Genomic DNA, 12354 nt, shown 5'->3' with positions numbered 1-12354 from the left:
ATCTCCTCTTAACAAGGGTAATCGCATGCTTGCCACTTACCCTAGCTCTGCCTCTTAACAGTAGGCTAATCCTACCACAGAACTTAAATTCCCTGCTTTGATTTCTTTCTCCATAAAAATTGGAGCAGTAATTAATACTTCAGAAATTCATGCTTAATGCTTCCTGAATGAAATGTTCCTTTTTTTCCCACGAAGTTCCTCACTCATTTTTTCTTTTCTATAATTTTAAAAAAATTTTATTTAAAATTTTGAGTTCCAAATTCTGTCCCTTCCTCTTCTCCCCTTCCCCCTCTCTGATATGGTAAGCAATCAGATATAGGTTATAAATGTGCAATTATGTAAAATATTTACATATTAGTCATTTTGTACAAAAAGAATGAAATAAAAGAAAAATGAAAGTAAAAAATAGTTTGCTTCAGTCTATTCAATCAATATCAGTTTTTCTCTGGAGGTGGATAGTATGTTTTATCATTCGTCCTTTGGAAATGTCTTGGATCACTGTATTGCTGAGAAGAGCTATGTCATTCATAGTTCTTCAATGAACAATATTGCTATTACTGTGCACAACAGTCTACTGGTTCTATTCACTTTACTATGCATCAATTCATGAGAGTGTTTCCAGGTTTTTCTGAAATTATCCTGCCTGTCATTTCTTATAGCACAGTAATATATCCTATCACAATCATGAACAACAGCTTGTCTAGACATTTCCAAACAGATGGGCATCCCTTTGATTTCCAATTCTTAGTCACCAAAATAATTGCCATAAATATTTTCAGTCCTAAGATTTCTCTTTTTTGGGTATCTCTGGGATATAGATCTAGCAGCGTTATTGCTGGATCAAAAGGTATACCCAATTTTATAGCCCTTTGGGCATAGTTCCAAATTGCTCTCCAGAATAATTGGGTTAGTTTATAATTCCACTAACAATGGTTTCATCAGTTCATATTAATGTGTCCCAGTTTTTCTATATCCCCTCCAACATCCAATATTTTCCCTTTTTTGTCCTATTATCCTCTCTGTTAGGTTTGAAGTGGCATCTCTGAATTGTCTTAATTTGGCTTTCTCTGATCAATAGTGATTTAGAGGATTTTTTTCATTTGACTTTATTAGTTTTAATTTCTTTGTCTGAAAACTACCTCTTCATATCCTTTGACCATTTAACAAATAAGTGACTTATATTTTTATAAATTTGACTCAGATATATATATATATATTATATATATATATATATATATATATATATATATCTTTGAGAAAAGAGGCTTTTCTCAAAGATACTTGTTGCAAACCTCCACTTCCCTTCACCAGTTTTTTGCTTTCCTTATAATTTTGTTACATTGGTTGTTTGTGTAAAAAAATTTTAAATTTTATATGAGTAAAATTATCTATTTTATAATACTTTTATGGCCCTACATTCTTTCCTTATCCATATATCTGACATAAACTATTACATGTTCTCTTAATTTGCTGATGGTATCAGCCTTTATGTGTGAATCAGAAACAACCTTAAAGAGCACTGTGCTGACGGTGAGAGCAAAACAAAGAAGTCCTAGTTCTCCGGGAGCTCCCATTCCAATTGGGGAAAACAATATACGAAACAAAATTTAACAAGGCAAGCAAAATGAGTAAGAAGGGCCAAGGTATTCAGGGACAAAGGGCATGTCTCCAGGTCCTGGGGGGCATTAAGGCAGGGCAGACAGTGAGCAATCAGGCAGTCCGGAGGGCTATGGACTTAGATCAGGTGGAACTGGAGAGAAGGCTGAGTATACTAAATAACAGGGTGCCTGCAAGGCCCTTTCCATTCTGTTTTGGAATGATTTAGCAAAATGAATCAGACCATCAGAAAAAAAGCATTGATTAGGACAGCTAGGTAGTGCACCAGCTCTGGACTCAGAAGGACCTGAGTTCAAATGTGGTCTCAGACATTTACTGGCTCTATGACCCTGGGCACTTAACCCTGATTACCTTAAACATTTTTTTTCCCTTAAATTAAGTTCTTTCTATGTACTATGCTAGGACTTGGGGATACAAATACAAAAGGGAGATAGTACCTGCCCTCAAGAAGCTTACATTCTACTAGAGGAATAAATGTATTCCCATGTAAGAAGATACAGTGTGTGTGTGTGTGTGTGTGTGTGTGTGTGTGTGTGTGTGTGTGTATATATATATATATATATATATATGTAAAACAATTTTTTTAGGGGGTGGCAGTAGGAGGAAATGAAGAAAGGTCTCTTGAAGGATGTGGTCCTAGCTAAAGGTTCTAAGGCAGGGTCAGGAGGAAAAGCACAGCAGATAGGTATGAAGAATAATCTTTGTGAAGGCATCATGTATAAGAAGGCAAGAATGGTGGAGTGCTTAAAACACCAAAGACAAAAAATTGTATTTAATTCTAAAGACAATTTCCTCAACAGGAAATATAATGGTGAGCTTTGTGGAGAATATATTAGAAAGGCAGAAATGAGAAAAGAGGAACCTAATGTGGAAATCCAGGTGAGAAGTTTTGAGGGCCTGAGCTAGGGAGTTCTAAAGAGGACAGATGCAAAGATTTTTGAGGAGACTCTAGCTTGAACTGGTTGGAAAGGGGAATAAGGAAGAAGAGGAGGGGTTGAAGATTCCTGAATAAATGAGACCAAGTGATAAGGAGGATGATGATATCAAGGGAAATAAGGAGAGGTGGGTGAGGTGGTGACACCTGTGGGACATCCTAGTAGAGATGTCTAGCAGGCGTTAAGAGAAAGAGGATCAAAGTTGGCCATGGAGATTTTATAGAGAGTTAAGAGTTAAACCAGGGGAGAGTAGAGAGAAAAAAGAGGGAACAAGACCAGGTCCTTGGATACATTCACAGAGAAGTGATTTATGACCTCTGAAAAGCAGACCAAGAAGAAGCAGGCCTACAGATCTTCCTACAGGCAGTTAACTACAACAAAGCCGGGTCAGAAAACCCCAAGGAGATAGTAGCTACAGTATGTCTCTACTCTGGTGCCCAGATTTCATGCCCTCCCTTCCACCTCAAAAATCACTCTTTTATGCTTTTAAGATACAACTCAGGCACCATTTTCTACATCAGTGGTATCCAATGTAAACAGAAACAAGAGGTCCCTGGGGAAGCTAGGTGGTGCAGTGGATAGAGCACCAGCCCTGGAGTCAGGAGGATCTGAGTTCAAATCTGCCCTCAGACACTTAATAATTACCTAGCTGTGTGACCTTGGCCAAGTCACTTAACCCCACTGCCTTACAAAAACTAAAAAAAAAAACACAAGAGGTCCCTAAACTCGATGGAAGGATCTCTGTGGGCTACATAATGATTTAGTTTTTAAATGTGATATTTAAAACAAAAATTTTATTGCATTTTAATTAATTTTATAAAATACTTCCTAATTACATTTCTTTATTTTTTTAAGGCTTACACGGGCCATTTATTTATTTATTTATTCATCTATTCATTCATTTATTTATTTTTGGGTTTATAAGTCCTAATTACATTTCAATAAGGTTTGGGAACACTTGGGAGTTTTGTGGGTTGCTTTTGATTCTCGATCTGTGGATCTCCCACTTCCTCTCCAAGTTCTATTATCTTCCCTCCAAAGCTACTTTTTATTTATCTGCTTTATGCTAAATATGTTTACATATCTACCTGTCTTTCCCATTAGAATGTATGCTCATGGGGCAGCCAGGTGGTACAGTGAATAGAGCACTGGCCCTGGAGTCAGGAGGGCCTGCATTCAAATCCAGCCTCAGGCACTTTAGCTGAGTGACCTTGGGCAAGTCACTTAATCCCATTGCCTTAAATAAATTTATAAAAAGAATGTATGTTCATAGCATATATAAATTGTTGCTTAGAACTGTCACATAGTAGGAACTCAATGAAAGCTTTTTGATTGATTATTAATCATAGAGGGGATGTTGGAAGGGAGTCTCCTTGGGAGTTAAAAGCATAAGGAGAGGGGTGGGCTGGCATCAAAAAAGGAGAAGCACCAACTCATCTTTTGTGATTAGCAAAAGAAATGAAGGTAGTGGATCCTGCTGAAGCTATCTGCAGTATGGGACTGGGGAGGGAGAAGAGGAAGCTTCTGACTGATGGCCTCATTTTTTTTTCCCCCATCGAAGTCAAAGTCCTTGCTGAGGGGAGGGAAAAGGAGAATGAAGGTAGCTTAAGGAGAGAAAAGGTTAAGAGTAGCGGAGCCAGAACATCCATCAGGAACAAGTGATGGACTTAGCAATGTGGCTGCCAAGCTCAGGTGAAGTTGGAATTCATAAATTGGTGGTGGAGCTAGGCATGACTTTGTCTATCAGTGACAGCAGGAGAACAGAAGGCAAATAATGGTGGAAATTCAGGGCTGGGATTTGGGAAGAGATGAGCAGTGAAAAAGCAAGGGAGCAAGTGATTCTAGGATTTAGGGCAGAGTCAAGTCAAATGGAATGCCAAAGGAAGAGACATGGCAGCCTGCAGGTTTGAATCCTGGCATTGAAATGGGAGACAGCCACCAAGCTGACAAGGTGGTTCCTTAAGAGATGTGTCGGCTAAATTTTCTCCCTGTTCTCATCAAAGCCTAGCCTTGACAACTGTATCTGATTCAAACGTGTTCTTCCTGAATAGCAGTAATCAGATTAACAGAGGAAAAAACCACTCTTTCTGCTCCAATGTTCCCACTGAAACACAGTGACCTTTTCCACCAAGCAGTTATGGTTTTAACCCAAATCGCAAGATACAGTCATTTGGGAAGTTCCTTTTAAATGGGCTATGGGAAATCATCTCCAAGCAGGTATTTTTAGAAAGTTAATTTCCTATCTTAAAGCAGGTGATTGGAGTATCGTCAACAGTTTAGCCATCATCTATATACAGACATGCTTGTTTGAAATCCAAAGAGACAATCACCTTTCCTCCTTTGCCCCTTTTCCTCCTCTCAGGGCTATTAGGAAGCTATTCAGAAGTGCCCCCCGGAACAATGCTGTGCAGTAATTATGACGAGCTGACAAAGAGCTGTGAACAATTACAGAGCCATTTGGAAACCCTACACTAATAAAGTCATTAGATGCCGCCCTTGCCATGGTCCTTCTAAAGGCTTCTGAAGTTACAAGAACACCCGGCATTGTTTGTAGGGACAATTGCTGCTGGCAGAAACAAGCCTTGAGTTAAACCGGGCTGCAAATTGATCTTGACATTCTGTTAAGGCCGCCACTGAAATCAAAAGCGGAGGAGAGTAGGAGAAAATGAGTAGGTAGGATGTAATCATGGAACAGGAGGGGTTCCTCCTCACCTTCTCTCCTCCTCCTCCACAAGACAAACTAGGGGAGAAAATGACAAACTCGCCTGTGGTTTAGAACTCAGATTTTTCTGAGCATTAATTTGACTCAGGCCAGGATGGTTAGGTTGCCAGGTGAGACTTTTCCTGAAAAAGTACAGGAAGGGGAAAAAATAGCCAAAAGAAAGAAAAGGAAAGAAGGAAAAAGAGAAAGGAGAGAATATAAGAGTTATATAAATTCTGGTGGGGGAAGATCCCAGAAAAAACTTAGTAACTCCATGTATGCAAAGCAGGAGAGAATATAAGGTATTTCAGTCCAAGAGATCTGGCTTCATTTCATGGGTGTGGGATCATGGGTCAGTCTCCCCTTTCTGAACCCATTCCCACTCTGTACCAATACTGTTGTGGGGAGTCTCAGAACTAGAGGGGGATGAGATGCCTGCCAGACCTCTTCTAGGCCAATCCCGTTTTTTATGAATGAGGAAAACAACTCCAAGATTTAAGTTTCTGACGTGAGGAAGAGTGGACATTCAAAGACAGGTCCACTGAGGCCAGGCCCCTGTATTTTTCTCTACAATATGCTCATGCTACATGACCTAAGGCACTGCTGTGAGGAAATACTTTGTGAATCCTGCGGTGGTGTATAGATCTGGATCAGGGGGCCTGGGGGTGGGGATGAAGGGAAGGGACGGCTCACAGCTGCAGAGTAATACGCAGGAAGCCTCATCGAGCACAGAGCCCGACCCTGAGGTCCATCTGCTGGGTCGGGGGAGGGCCAGCATCCCTGAGGGGGTGAGTCCCAGGGTCAGTCCCTCTGAATATGGCTAATTACAGAGAGGGAGGATGCAGGTGAAGGGAGCCTGCTGACAAAGAGGGCTTAAGTCAATTAACTCTGGCCAAAGACTCAGTAATGTGGAAAAGGACCCCTCAGAGGTGCCGGTGATCAGGCACCTGTCATGTCAGCAGAGGAAGCTGGCCCTTCCCTGAAATCCTGCACCTAAGGCTTGAAGTTCAAAAGCTATGAGATTAGTATAGAGAGGCAGCCTGGGAAAGGAACCCCATGTTGTGCTGATTGTGTGGGGATTTATAAGTGGAGGATGATGAGAAGCACCCCAGAGCTGGTGGGATCTGGCACTGGAGGTCCTGGGTTCAGATCCTGCTCTGGTCCTTATCCTCACTTCCCCCATCTGGCCTAGGTGCCATCTAGCCCTAAATCAGGATGTTGAACTAGAAATCGAAGATGAAATAGACTCAAGGGCTCTCCACAACTGATTGCATGGCGGAGCCTTGGGTCTGGAGTCAAGAGAACTCAGCGTGTTCTGACTGAGCAAGTCATGGACACTATAACTGATGAAGCTGCTGATGTGTACACAGCATTGTCATTGAACTCGAGAGATAAAACCATGGCTTTTGGCTCAGTGTCAGAGAAGGGGCTAAGTCTCATCACCTCTCTGAGCCTCAGCTTCCTCTTCTGTAAAAGAATTGCCGCAAAGGAAAACAGCTTGTTCTGCTCCTTTCCCTGCTTCTTAGAATGGAAGTCCCTTGAGGTCAGGGACTCTTTCTTTTTGGCAGTACTTGGACTCCCAAAGCCTAGGACAGAGCTCAGTACAGTCATCAGTGGGCCTACAGTCCACAGGCCCCACGGGAGCCAGAGGGTCCTGGAAATCCTATCTCAGGAAGCCTACCTAGGCTAGGCTCAGCGTAGCTCAGGAAAGAAGGGGCCATTTTGTCCTATCAGAGACTAAGGCCCTAAGAGAGTGAATAACTTGATTCAAGGCCCACCCTTAGTAAGCAGGCAGCTAGTTGAACATGGAGTCAAGAAGGCTGCAGTTCAAATCTAACCTCAAATACTACTAGCTATGTGCCCCTGGGCAATCGCTGCCAGCCTCAGTTTCCCAGCTGTAATATGAGTTGGTAACCTATTCCTCAGGGTTGTTGAGAAGATCTGAGTAAACCTTAAGTGCTCCAACCCTGCCAGCTGGTTATGGTGATTAACAATCAATTGCAGAGGCAGGATTCATACTCGGGTCTCTAGTTGCTTTTGAGGACTGACTGATAGAACAGGGCATGTTGGGAGTATGGAGAAGAGAAGACTCAGGAACATAACAGCTGTCTCATGTCTTTGAAAGACAGTCATGACAGAGAAACTGGTCTTGTCTCCTTGATCACAGAGGAGAGAACCAGGAACGAGGTGGCCTTTTAGGACCAATGTCAAAAAAAAAAGTGTCTTGAGAACAAGAGCTGCCCTAAGAAATGCAGGGTCCTCTTTGCCAGAAGTCTTTTGGGAGAGGGGGGGATTGGTGGGATATTTAGGTCTGAGGGGATGTCTGCTGGGATACCTTATAACCAAATTTATTATCATTTCTTTTGAGAAAGCAATTTTAGATCAAAGGATGCTAAAGCTACAGGGACAGCAAAGTATAAAGGAAAATCCTGGACTTTGAGTCAGGAAACCTGAATTCCAATTGCACTTCAGACATTATTTACCCAACTGTGAAATGGAAGTCATACTATAATTTCTACTCCCTATCTCATATGGAACACACCAAGGTTTGGAAACCCAGAAACATCCAGACATTTTATTCCCTGGGTGACCCTTGGCAAGACCCAATGAGGGGGATGGACCAGCTGGTCTCTGAGGAGATTCCCAGCTCAAGGTATATGAGCTTACTGATCCTAAAGTAAAATGACTTTCCCAAGGACATACAGCCAGGAACTAGCAACGGCAGAATTAGGATAAACTTATTCAGAGGCAGACTTGGAGTCAGGAGGACCTGCTTAGGCCACCCAGGTAGTGGGGAGGGGGACAGCAGGGGAGGGCTGCCTCTGGTTCCCTGACTATCCAATCTGGAGCTGTCCCCACTGCATCTGATGGTCTCAAAGTCTCTGATTCAAGGTTTGGTTGTGGCTGTAGATTTTACAAAGCCCTTGATCCTCTTTCATTTGATCCTCATGATAACACCCTAAGGTAGGCCCTTATTAACCCCATTTTATGGATGAAGAAACTGAGGCTCAGAGAGGTGAAAACGTATCTGATAGGCAGAATGCCATCTGTGCTAGGACCTCTCCAGATGACTGTGAGCAATTTGATTAGCTTTGATATGTGAACTGATTTACTACTAGAGAAATGGGAGGTATTCCACTCTTCTGATGGGTTGGAGAATCCATGGCAGTAAGGATCCCTTCCAGTGATGGAGATTTGAAGACACTGAGCAGGGTGTCTGGCTAGAGTCCTCTTGATGTCTCATGGATCCAAATAGATCTACTCGTATCCCTGAGTTGGGCTCTCTTGAGTTAACCCTCACTGGATTATGATGGTTTGGGCAGTCTGTCATAGTGTGGAGGGAATGACATAAGCTCTCTGCCTCTGTTGGTCAGCCCAACCAGGGATCTTACAGATTTAAAAGCTGTAGGTTCAAATCAGCATATGCTTAACCTCATGCATCTGGGACCTCCTGGGAATGCTCAGGAAAGTGAGTGTGAAAATCTATAAAGTGAAAAATCTTTAATGAGGATCTAAGAAGAGGAGAAGGAGTACTGGTCCTGGAGTGGGAAATCTTGGTTCACCTCTCACTAGTTGTAGAACAACCTTGGCAATGCTTCCTTCTCTCTGCAATAGGCTTAATCATACTTGTGTCATGTACCTCACAGAGCTTTGGTTTTTTCACCTCCATGTCCTGCTCACTGGAATGTCTGAATGCTCTGTTGAGGTCCTCCATGGGCTGCTCTCTGAGGGAAGAGCCCCAGCTGGGTGGCTGCTGGGTCCCTGAGTCCCTTTCATTTGACAAAATGCTATCATCCCAGGAGGCCAGAGAATTAGTGCAGATGGTAAACCAGGGATCTCTGAATGGAGTGGCTTCATGAGGGCTCCCAGGACCATGGTCTCCCCAGAGCTGCAGATGGAACAAGTAGAGTCGGCTTTAGTCCCAAGTGCTTGGAGGGAGGGTCCAGTTCTATAATTCTGGGCCACATATGGCTGAGACATTCAGATTCCATGATAGCCATGTCTCTCTCCCCAACTTTACATAATGGGGAGCTCTCAATCAGAGCACCACAAGTTCTCAGGGCAGAACAACTAATATTGAGAAGGGAGAAAACATAATTCACTTATCCTATATGGGGCATACACATGACAGCAAATCAAAACTAATGACTTTGGTCATTGGTTTATTTTTTTAGGGAAAATGGTAGATTTATGCTTTAGATGTACATACGGTAATAATACAATCCGTTCATTTGATATTCTCAAAATCGCATCCTTCCCCATTACTTCTATATGTGTGGGTGGGGAAGCCCAATGCTTTTTGGCATGCTCCTCATCAGAAGCTTAATCAGTATATTCCTTGAGTAAAAGCAAATTATTAGAATTTGAATACCTCCCTCTCTCTGAGTCTCAGTTTCCTCTTCTTTAAAATTAGAGGAAAAGAGGAGTTGCTAAGCACTGCCCCACTCTTTAAGTTCTCTATCTATCCCTCTCAAATATTCCATGTTCTGGTTTCTAAACTCCTTTCTAAAATGACAATCCAGTCTACTGCAGTCATCCGGTGAGATCTATCCCTTGTGATTTACAGAGAATACAGGCTAAATCACTCCCCAACAATTTATTTCCTCTGACTTCCCACTGTCCATAAGGAGAATAATGCTGACATTGGAAAAGTCTAGCAAAATACTTTTCCTTGATTGAGAAATGTGTTTTATAATGTGACAGTTATGAGAAGGCACTATTTGATGTAAAATAATAACAAAGACAAAAATACTCTCATAAATATTTAAGATGACTGATGACTTTCCAAACCTTTCTTCCTTATCTCATTGGCTGCCTACAACAAGTCTAGGAGATTATGTGGGACAGGCACTCCAGCCTTCTGCACTGGAAAGAACAGTGTATCACAAGACCTGGATTCACATCCTGCCCCTTCCACTTTGTGATTTGAGTAACCTTGCTTCCTCTCCTGGAAAATAAGAAGTTTGGCTCTACACATGATGCCAGCTGTTACAATCCTTATTTCAGATGAGGGAAGGGAGTTTGGAGCAGGACTGTGAGTGACCAAAGGCCAGAGCGGGACCATGGTGCAGCTGAGATGAGAGCCTCGGTCTTATCTAACCAACAGAGCAGAGAGCTCCTCCATCCACTTGAGAATGAAGGCTAGAAGATTTGCTCCTGAAAGCTACAAGTAGCAGGAAGACTGATGTAATCCATTTCCAGGGCTGTCAGGGGCTTCAGGTGGTTATGTGTAGAAAGATGAAGGAAGAAGCCCAGGCAGGACAGACATAATTAGACACCTCAACTTGGGAGAATCACCTCTGACCCAGGTGGTGAGAAAACTCCAGGCATGTGGAGCCCTCCATTTGCAAAAAAAATTATTTAAATTCATTGGTCTCTTAGCTTCTGAGACAATTGTGGCAGATCCATGCTGACTACCATCCAGGAGGGAGCATTTCCACTTAATCACTTTGTCTTTTCAAGCACAGAAAAAGTCATCTTCTCTTGTCGGGCCTTAGCTGCATCTGGTGAACTTTACTGGAGGGGTGGGGGTGGGAGTGCAGCACCTCCTTTGTTTTTCGAGAGAATCAGACACTCTCTGTCTAAAAATAGTCCTCCCTTCTTACCCAGAGAGAGATGGTTAGATTGCAAACACAGCAGCCCAAGGCTTTAAACATTCCAAGGGCAGGGCTGGGGCTGGGGGGAGCCCTCCCCCACCTCACCTCTGATTCTGTTTTATCCCTAAATGAGTTTTTCTTTTTAAATGCTGGCAAGTCCTTACTCTTCCTGGGTCCGTTCTCCCCCCACCCCCACCCTGTGTACTTCACAATCAGTCCTGGGCCTCATTGAGAAATCACTCTAAAGCCTTCAACAGGCCTTTCTTTGGCGCTTTAAAAAGTGTCATAAGGAGTTAACAGGACACAGCTGTACGGGCTCTGTCTAATCAGCAGCTTCTGTCGCTTTGGTCACCCCAGGTATCTGTGTAACCTGCACACTCCGATTACTAGTGTATCAAAGTTGTACCACTTCACAGACTTCTTGAGGGAAACATAACAAAGCAATTACATGGCTGTTGATTGTCAGTCAGAAAAAAAACCCTCCAACACTGTTTTTCAAAAGAATCGACACTGCAATTTTTTGTCATTGTAAAATAAAAGGGGCGAGGGAATTAAATGGGGACGGGAACAAAATAACAGCAGGTAGCCAGCTGAACTTCGCCACTACAGATGGTTTAGAAATAGTGTTTCCTTCTCCATCGAGCTGGGGGATAACAAGAAAGGAGGAGCTTCCTCGCTGCTGCTGAATGGCGGTACCCAAAGGGTTAGCCCAGGCTTCAGGCTCTGGGCTCCGAATGGCCTCATGAAAGGCCTCTGATGCCGCATTTTTTTTTTTTTATCTGTTTTGGGCACTGCTTTTCATCACCTTTAACTGAGTGTGAATAATCACCCGATTTCATTTAAACAAATACAGGTGCTGAAGGGCCTTGCTCTGTGGAGCACAGGGAGCATTTCCAAAGCAGGGCAAGGGGAGCCAGCTCCCGCTCCTGGCTGCCCGGTGAAAGGATGAATGCCTGCAGGAAGAAGGGATGACGGTTCTTGCACCCCAGCAACATCCAGAGCAAGAATCATTTTGGGTACGCTTCCCCCCCCCAACAAATCCAGGGAGTCTGACCAAGCTGAAAAGACAAGTCTGATGATTTCTAACTGTTCTGCCTGTTGCTTAAATGAGGAGACCCAAGTAGCCAGACCCTGCAATGAATTCATTTAATCTCTTGTTCACAGGCCAACAGCTTGTGATTAGGAGTGTGTTAACACACCCAAAGTAGCATCACGGGGTGTGCTGGAGCCACATGTGTAATTAAACACTCGGACTCTTTCTCTGCTAAGAAACTCAAACAGGCTTGACTTGGAGAATTATTCCTTGCTCAGAGATATTATGATGAACAAACTAAGTAAACTTCTCCCTGCAGTGAAGGAGGGGATTTTTTTCCCCCTATTGAGAATATGGATGCATTGCTGGCTGGGTGCAAAAGAATGTGTGCAATAAGGCGATTACATCAATTAGTGTATGGTAGAGTTAAGCCATTCCTACCCCTCCTGGGCTGGGCCACAGGAGCACTCT

General features: G+C 43.0%; 1 protein-coding gene across 1 annotated transcript in view; it reads right to left on the bottom strand.

Annotated features, from left to right (window-relative positions):
* The window catches only part of FAF1 (Fas associated factor 1), a 319384-nt gene that overhangs the window by 77994 nt on the left and 229036 nt on the right, over positions 1 to 12354 (bottom strand). The window lies entirely within an intron of this gene.

This window comes from Macrotis lagotis, chromosome 2, assembly GCF_037893015.1.
Source record: "Macrotis lagotis isolate mMagLag1 chromosome 2, bilby.v1.9.chrom.fasta, whole genome shotgun sequence".
Taxonomy (NCBI): domain Eukaryota; kingdom Metazoa; phylum Chordata; class Mammalia; order Peramelemorphia; family Peramelidae; genus Macrotis; species Macrotis lagotis.
This window is presented reverse-complemented; position numbering and strand designations above follow the sequence as displayed.